This window comes from Aythya fuligula, chromosome 2 (assembly GCF_009819795.1).
Source record: "Aythya fuligula isolate bAytFul2 chromosome 2, bAytFul2.pri, whole genome shotgun sequence".
In the NCBI taxonomy this organism is placed as follows: domain Eukaryota; kingdom Metazoa; phylum Chordata; class Aves; order Anseriformes; family Anatidae; genus Aythya; species Aythya fuligula.
In genome coordinates, this window is record NC_045560.1 from 141,267,552 (window position 1) to 141,276,408 (window position 8,857).

The window sequence follows — 8,857 nt, forward strand, 5'->3', positions numbered from 1 at the left end:
TGAGGCATTCAGCCTGGGAGGGTATGATCCCCCCTGCCGTAAAATCTTTCTGATGAAATCTGTATGCAGGAAAGAGGTAAGTTTGCTGGAAATTATCTTTGATGAATTATTTTTCCCCTTGCAGAGTGGAAGAGGAATTAGTCCATCTGTTATGATGAGAGAAATCTTACTAATACATCTATGCGGGCAATGGCATCGCTTGTCATTAGCATGCAGAAGCCTGCCACTGACTGAGTTATGTTATTGACTTGGCTTTGCAACTGAAAGCAATTCGGTAGCTTGGGCTGCTTCTGCTTCAGGTTTCGCTAATGCAGAATTGGATCAATGGGACCTGTTGTGCACAAAAAGTCACTGCTTGGAGGTGTTGCCACGAAATTAATACAGCACTTACCAGTTTTATCCTGCTTAACATCATAAATATTGTATTACTAGTTGGCTGACCAACCAGCTACATCTGTCTGGGGAAAAAGGTAATTTCTGTGTCCAGCCACTTCTCACAGGTAACAAGAAATTTATGTCATGTGGGTCACCGCAGTCAGGGCTTAAGGTGACAGGGAAGCGTAGGGTAAATTTGGCAGAATTCATGTACATTTTATACAGATTCCAGATGTTTTAACCATTTTGTGCATTTGTTTAAAAAAAAAAAAAAAAGTCAGTGTTTGAGGTGGCTATTTTATAATAGTCGATGGGTATAAATAAGAATGTCTTACTAACCTAAAACTTTCATTACTTATTCATGGTTTATTTTCTATACATATACAGCCTTTGATCCTGTAGTCTTAATTGAGTTTATAAAGGATCATCTGCCATCTAGATTAAGAAAAAAAAAGTCATTAAAATATGTTGTATGCAGAATCTTTTAAATGTTCAACTGCAAAAAGATAGATTATACAGTAAAGGTTTTTTGGAACAAAGTATAAAAAGTGCTTGAAGGAAAAGGGAGAAGTATTTCAGAACACTAAAGGGGTCACAGCTAATCCTCAGATGGATCACTCTGTATATTGGGGGTCAGATATAATGATATAATTTAGCAGGAGGTTTTATTCTGATGTAGACATGAACTTGGTTTTATGACTTAGGGCAATGATTATATTCCCTTAAAATACTAATTTGTATTAGTGTATAAATCCATTTTAGGCCATTTTTTAATTACAAGCATAGTTTTCTATACATTCAAAGTGCTGTATTATCAAGTACCTTGCAATGAATTAGACACACAGCAATTCAAATGTTTAAAGTACATGACAAAATAAGAAACTGATTTAAAATTTTGTCTTATTTTTAAACTATTTTTTCCATCTTAAGTCTGGAAAATAAGCAACTGAATTTTTTTAATTATCATTAGGCAGCTCTGGTATAATTTATGTTAAGAGGTTTTGGCCTGTTTATGTGTGCTGGAATTTGCCAAAATTAGTAATGCGATATTCCATCTTTAGCAAGCCTATAGAGCAATAAATAATGACACATGACTGTATGTGAGTGTTGTTAGTTTAATTTTTTTTGTGGTGTTCATGAAATGCAACGATCTTCCAACCCAAATTCTGCAGTATTAGGCAGCAAGTTGTACTCTGAACTAAACCAGATGCTGATCAGCTCTGTTCCTATTATCGACTTGGGGCAGAGATGGTAACCAGACCTTATTTGCAATGTTAACATTTGGAACAGATTAACAGCAGTTAGACTGAAATGAGAAACCTCCACTTTACTGAAAAGGTTCAAAACATGTAATGCTGTAAAAATCAGGACGTCTGTAGTATGCTAGATAGGAATAAATAAGTTAACTGTAGGCCACACTTTCCCCTTGCAGGATGTGTTGTTTCCAGTTTACGAGTGGCTCTTTTAAAGGACATGTTTATGGGGTATAGTGAGGTTTAAGCCCTGATAAACCATCTACTTGATGAGGTATAGTATATCAGAACTTGCTGTGTTTGTTCACGGCGAGGTAGCCTTTCCTCCAGCAGAGCTGTACACTAGTTTTCAGCCCTGGGGACAAATCCCTTGTGAGCTTGTGAAGCTCTAAGACCCAAGATGCTTTTGAATGCCAGCTTTGCGCCACCTTTAGAAGTGAAACCAGTGAGTTAATGTGGCCCAGAGATGCCCAGTGGAGGATGTGGAAGGTGTAGTGGCCCATACGCTGCATGTCTCTCTGTGCCTGCTCATGATACCTCGGAGGATTCACTGGGAGGGGGTTGACCTAAGTGTAGCAGAAAACCTAATTCTTTTTAGGCTGAGAATGGGCTAAGCCTTGTCATCTGCTTGTCAAGGTCATTCAGTTAGGGCTGCAACCACACACTTCAATAATGTGTTATGTCTGGTGCCGTATTACCTTCCTCCTCCCACCCTACGTGTTTTTTAATGGGGAATATTGCTTTAGCATGAATCAAAGAGCAGGATTCAGGCTAAGGAGAATCTTTCTGCAAAAGTCATTCAGAGACATTGCTGTGTCTTCAATGTGTCACCCGCTGCCTGATTTTTCTGTGCAACTGTCAAGAAAATACAGTAATCAGGTTTGCATGGAATAAAAGCTGTTTTAAACCCATACTGAGAGCTTCTATTTGACCATAATTTTATTTACGGTAGTATATATGGATGTTGGGAGAGGTGAAACTGTGAAAATAATTATCCGAGTAATCTGGTTAAATTGTTCATGTAGTACCCAGCTCAGCCAAGGAGCTCACCCACCACAGATCACTGCGCTGGGAACAGAGCCAGGCAGCTTTTCTTTAAGATCTTCAAGGAGGAGTTCCAACAGCAACATGCTTTATTCATGGGTAGAGGTTATTGTGGCATTTCTGAACGCTCAACGGTGTAAACTAAATGGGAAATTAAATCTAATCCACTGTAATTACATGGGGTACCCTACTGGATGGATTTCCATTCATTTTACATTGACCTGAAACACATTTTGGTTAAGCAGGTTGTGTGTCTGGAGATAGGTGCTGGACTGATAACTGTGGCTGGGGTATGATTTTAGTTGTCACATATGAGCAAAGTTTTTAGGTATGAAAGTTGCAGTCCTTCCTACAGAGAGCAGCAAAAGTTACTCCTGTCTTTTGGGAAGGAGCAAACTCATAACAACATGAAATCTTACGTCTGTTGTGCTCTCCCTCTTCCCAGCAGTGCAGTTATAGCAGGACTAAAGTCATCATGCCTGAGCACAACAACAGAGCCCTCCATGGGGTGAGGGACCCTTAGTGCTCTGCACGAGTGGTCTCTGCTTAGGGCAGGTGCCAGCCAGGAGGGATGGATTCAGCATCATCCTCTGGGGGAGAGAAGGGGAGCTGTGCCCAGACAGGGCATGGGCAGTACTGGGATGAGTTGCAGTGCCAGGAAGGCAGCCAGAAGAGATACCAAGACTTGGAAATACTTGCTTCATGCAAGCTGGTTAGAGGCATCACAGAATGGCTGAGGTTGGAAGGGCCTTCTGAAGATCACCTAGTCCAACCTCCTGCTGAGCAGGATCACCTAGAGCACGTTGCGCAGGATGGCATCCAGGTGTGTTTGAATATCTCCAGAGGAGGAGACTCCACAACATCTCTGGGCAACTTGTTCCAGAGCTCTGTCACCCTCACAGTAAAGAAGTGCCCCCTGATATTGAGCTGGAACCTCCTGTGCTTCAGTTTGTGCCTGCTGCCTCTCATCCTGTCACTGGACGCAACTGATGGCTTACCCCCATCTCAGCTCATTGTTATGAGTGAGCATCTTTACCCTACTGAGTGAATGCACCTAGAGATGATGTGCTTTTATGTCATTATTTTTATTCCTTTCAAATTTGGTTAAGGCAAGCAAGTTTGTCTTTTTCTTGACCTTCGAGGTATTTGGGCCTTAGGAAAATTGGTCGGTCCTTTCTGGAATTACAGGTCAGTGTAAAGCTGTCCCCGGCTGTGGTATTATATGGGAGCTGGTGTGTATTTCAGGTTGTAGCTGGACCTTTTCCATGCTCCCTATGTTTCAAATCAGGAAGAATATTTTTCAGATGGGGAAGAAAAGCTGTGAATACTTTTCTAGTAATAATAGTATTTTCCATGTAGAAGTGAAAAAGAAGTGAAAGTAATAAGCTGTTAGTATTGTAAAGCCTGACCTTATAAAAGATGTATGTGGCGAACCTTGAAGGAGGGATGAATTTTTGTCCCCTAGGTCAGATCCTGTTATGGAGGAGGCTTAGAGAGGAGCAGCTTAAGGCACAGACATGGCCAAGCCACGTAGGTGGGCAGCTCTGAGGCACAGTTTCCGTAGCTTTCTGGGTTCAAAGCAGATTTTGATCGGAGACTGAATTTAGAGTATCCTGAGAAAGTGTGCACAAAACTCTGTGTCTTTCACCTTTTCGGTCCTTTGTTATCTCTTCACCTTTTCATCTCCTGCACAGACAGGAGGCATGCAGCAGTGTCAGGCCTGTCACTGAGTCCCATTTCTTAATAGTGAAACTCTTGCTCAACCTTTACCCTGGTCACTGTGAAAGGTTTGCTCAGCAGTGGAGTATTTCCATAGGTAATTTTGTGTTCAGAAGACAAATGATACCATTTCTAGCTCTTGCATTTTAGCTTCTCCCTGCCTAACCTTTGCAGTGAGCATTCCTATTGTAAATAGTTCCTTAACCCTTCTTAAGCTCTTAATGTAAACCACTGCTGGTATAATCAATATAACATACTGGAAATAGTGACTGACTTTTAAGTATGGAGTTGATATGGTGTAAAAAATGAGTCGCAGTTTGCAATAAGTTTAGATTTAAACCCAGCAAAAACATAATTGCGCGTTAAAAATTGGCAATGTTTGCAGCCTAGGAATTTTGTTTCAGACTTTGGAAGGAAAAAGGTTTGGCTTATTTTTTCCCACTTTCAGGAACAATATTATTTGCTGACCTAATGGTTTCAGATGCTGTTAAATGAAAAAAATAAATATATATATTTCTGGAGTGAGCATATCTTGCAGGTGCTTTGTTGGGGTATTTCTCAAAGTTGTCTCAGAGCTTCATAAAGTGGCTTCCAGGCAGCTGGGGCTGGTGCTACATATACTGGTGTGGTGCTGGGGTTTGCATGTCCGGTTCCCTGCCTTGCCTGCCGGGGGCTGCACACAGCAACTTCTTCAGGACCACAACTAAAAAGTGTTATATTTCATGTAATGCAGAAGAAAAAGGATTCTGTGCACAGTCTGAAGGAGAAATGACTCAGCTCATTGCACATATGCAGCCCATCCTTAACTGAGATATTAACTGGACTTAATTAGCATAGCTGGAACTTCACTGTGCACCCAAGCCAGTGTGTAGCTGGGGGGGTTGCTCTTATTAGGAGCCCATGGCCCTTTCAGGTGATGAGTAACAGAGAATGTTTTACGTATCACAGGTTGGCTTTTTTTCTTTTTCTTTTTTTTTTAGTAAGTAGTTACTCTCTCAGACATTTAGAGCATGCATTTAGGTCAGCTGTGAGCTCCATTAAATAGAAAACACATCCATTTCATGGTGATTCTAACTACGAGGAAACTCCTCCTCACCTTACCCTTTCTTTCCAAGTGCTAAAGCTGAGTCCTCACCCTGCATGAGCTGCCCTGCTGTGCCTCCTCGTGAGCCCAGCCTCTGTGCTTTGCTCACTCCTTTTATCCTGGCAATGAAGTGGCTAAACACTGAAATTCAGTGGGGTGACAACTCCCCTGCTAGGAACCTCTGACATTTTTCTCATGATTCCAGAGTCATCAGGTGCAGATAAGGCAAATCAACTTGAATTTGTTTAATAGACATCTCAACTGGCCCTATTAAACAAACAAACAAACAGCCAACTTTGTTTAGTGCTCTGAGATTCCAGCACATGTATTTGCTAGGTGGAAGCTGGCTCAGAAGGCTGAGATGTAGGCTATCCCATCCCACTGTGTGTGTCTTGCAGTGGCCCCCAAGAACAGCCAACTGCTCTTGAGGCATGGTAAAACTGGCCATGCACAAACCTGAAAAGACCCAAATGAATAACTTCTTTTTAAGGCAGCCTATGGTTTTAATGATGTGATTGACTTTAATTTATTTAAGAAAGGTTTTAATTGTTTGTTTGTTTTGCCAAAATCATTTTTCTCAATAGAAAATTCTTTTTTCAATTTTTTCTATATTTCCAGTTTTGACTAGTTTATCAGTTCATTTTTGCTTTTTCAGAGTCATCTCTTTTCTTCCCTCCACCTCTTTCTAACTACAGAAAGAAGTCTCACAGCGAAGTAGGGGCACTACACCACTCAGGGTGCTCAGGGATGTATATCGTGATACCTGTCCTGGAGGCATTTCTATTTAAGGCCACATGCAGCAAGCAAGTGTAGCAAACATTTGGTAAGTGGATAAAATGAGTAATTACACATTTTGGCACTGGAGTTGGCCAGAAACATATGGGGATAAACTTTGACTTCTGCTATCTTCCTTCCCCCCGTGACAGCCGTCCCTGATGATGGGCAGTGTGCCAGCAGTGGTGAGGTGTGAGGGGACGGCAGGAGACTGCCCTCAGCCTGTCGCAGCATCTCTTTTCCCCTCACTTTGCTCTGTGCACTAGAGGAGAGATGGGAAGGCAATTTTATAGATTCACCAGAGAAAGGAACAGCATGTTTAAACACCGATGTGGAGAAAAGTACAGACCCCATTTATGGGAAAAGTTGCATACACATTATAAAAATCTTATTTGAAAACTAAAAATATATAACTGTTCAAATTCAGTGATTAGATTGATGCATATCAGCACTTCATACCACTGTACCAGTTTCTGAGGTCACCTAGATATTGTCTGTCAGAAACTTCCTGGTGCTGGCCCAAAGTATTAGAACTGTTTTCATTTTTTCTTTTTCTTTTTTTTTTTTTTTCCTTTTTTCTCCACTTGTTAAACATGAAAGAGAGACAGGAGAAATGCTAGTCAAAGATGAAGGTTTTACAAGTATTTCCCATTCGCCCAATGTAAAACAAATTCTTTACAGCATAACTGGAATGTCTTTGTGTATGTCCCGGGGTGGTTGTACCCAGCTTTGAGACCAGAGCAGTGCCTTTCCAAATGTCATACACTTAACTTGCTGCCAGCTTTACATTTAGCCTTTAGTCAGAGATGTATGTCATTGCTATTTTACAGCTGTCAGGACACACTTTTAAAAAATCGAAGCCCTATGCACCAGATGTTACTGAGTCCGGTGTGGTCTACCTTGGACCCCTTCCAAACCTGCCTGCATATAATTTTCAAGTCCCAACAGCCCTGCAGTGCTAGAAGATAAAAAACTGACCATAACTATACCCTTTCGTATTACTCAGAGCTCAGTTTAATTATCTGAAACACTACCAGATAAATAGTTCAATCAGGAGAATTCCACTTAATATTAACTACTACCACATCAATTTTTTTTCTAATTTGAGGCAGGTTTTGGATTACCAGCTCTAAAGTCTGAAAAGTTCCAATCAATGATTAATATAACTATCCAGAGAGCTGGTTTTTTTGTTGTTTTTGTTTGTTTGTTTGTTTTGTTTTGTTTTGTTTTTGTTTTTTCTTAAATTGTGAATAATGGAGTGCATTTATATGGCCTTTTTGGGCAAGGCACTCCATGAATTCATAAAACTGAGTTTTATGTACACATGGGTGGGGTGTGTGTGTGTGACTTGGACCTGATATTTTAAAATTTCATGCCTTTAATTTTAAATAGGGTGACCTCCAGGAATAATATGATTTACAAAGCTGCTAAGCAACCAGTAGTTCTGATGGTACCCTCTCCAGAAAGCACGCTATTTCAGTCAGACTCATTTAAGCATTTGTTTATGGTCAGGTAAATGCTTAGGTACTTCCCTGAAGAAGAATGTTCTCTGAGCTCATGTCACTCACTCAGAGAGGGACATAAACCAGTGCATGTAGTGCCTACAAAGTCTCTTGCAGAGACACAGTTCTGACTGTAGCCTAGCTCTGAAAAGGTATTTAAGTTTCTAGTCCTCAAAGAATAGCTTTGTGGGCCTGAACTCTTACCCTGAAGGCATAAGGATTAGAAGTACTCTAGCATTATGTGAACAGCCCCTCTTCTAGGTGGTATTTTCAATGTGTCCATTATTATCTCATGTTACAACAGTATTTGAGATAATATAATAATATTAGTAAAGCAGTTTAATAATTTATTTTGTATTCATTGCTGACTTTCTTCTTCTTTCCCTTTATTGATAAACAAGATTTTGAATATATTGTCTGTGTTAAGTTTGTCTCACTTGCGTTTAATAAAGTTTTTTTTTGTTTTGTTTTGTTTTTTAATAGCTGCTCCTTTAGATTTGGAGCAGAAAAGTGTTCAGAAAAACAACAAACCAAGAAGCAATGGCTGATGCTCAAAATGCACATGGAAGTAGAAGCCACTTGGTTATGGTCATTTTATAAGCACACAGAAGCATGTTCAAGACCCGTGTGACAAACCAGAACTATGAACAAGTTTGATTTTGGTTATTAAGTATTAATCACATTCCTTTCATGGACAATCTACAGGTTAGTTGTTATTTCCCTGAATGATGCGTTACAATTCAAACAGTGGTACTGTGGGATGAACCTAAATCAGATCAAAATGTGTAATGGAAGAAATATCTATTTCTGGCTCACTCTGTGCAAAGCTGATTTCCTTTAAGACTTTTTAAAAATAGGAATAACAATACTATTAAGAAATCTTTCCAATGAATATATTCTCTTTTATAGACTTGTTTTAATTGTTTCAGTTAATTAGACCCCTTGTTTCACATGTTCCTTTTATTTATTTATTTATTTGCTTATTCATTTAGATTATCATCCATTTCAGCTCCCTTTTCAACTCTCAGTTTAATGATCTCCTTCATGAATTTGCTCAGAATTACAAAGAGAAGTATAGATTTTTACCCCTTGTGCCTTAAGAATAC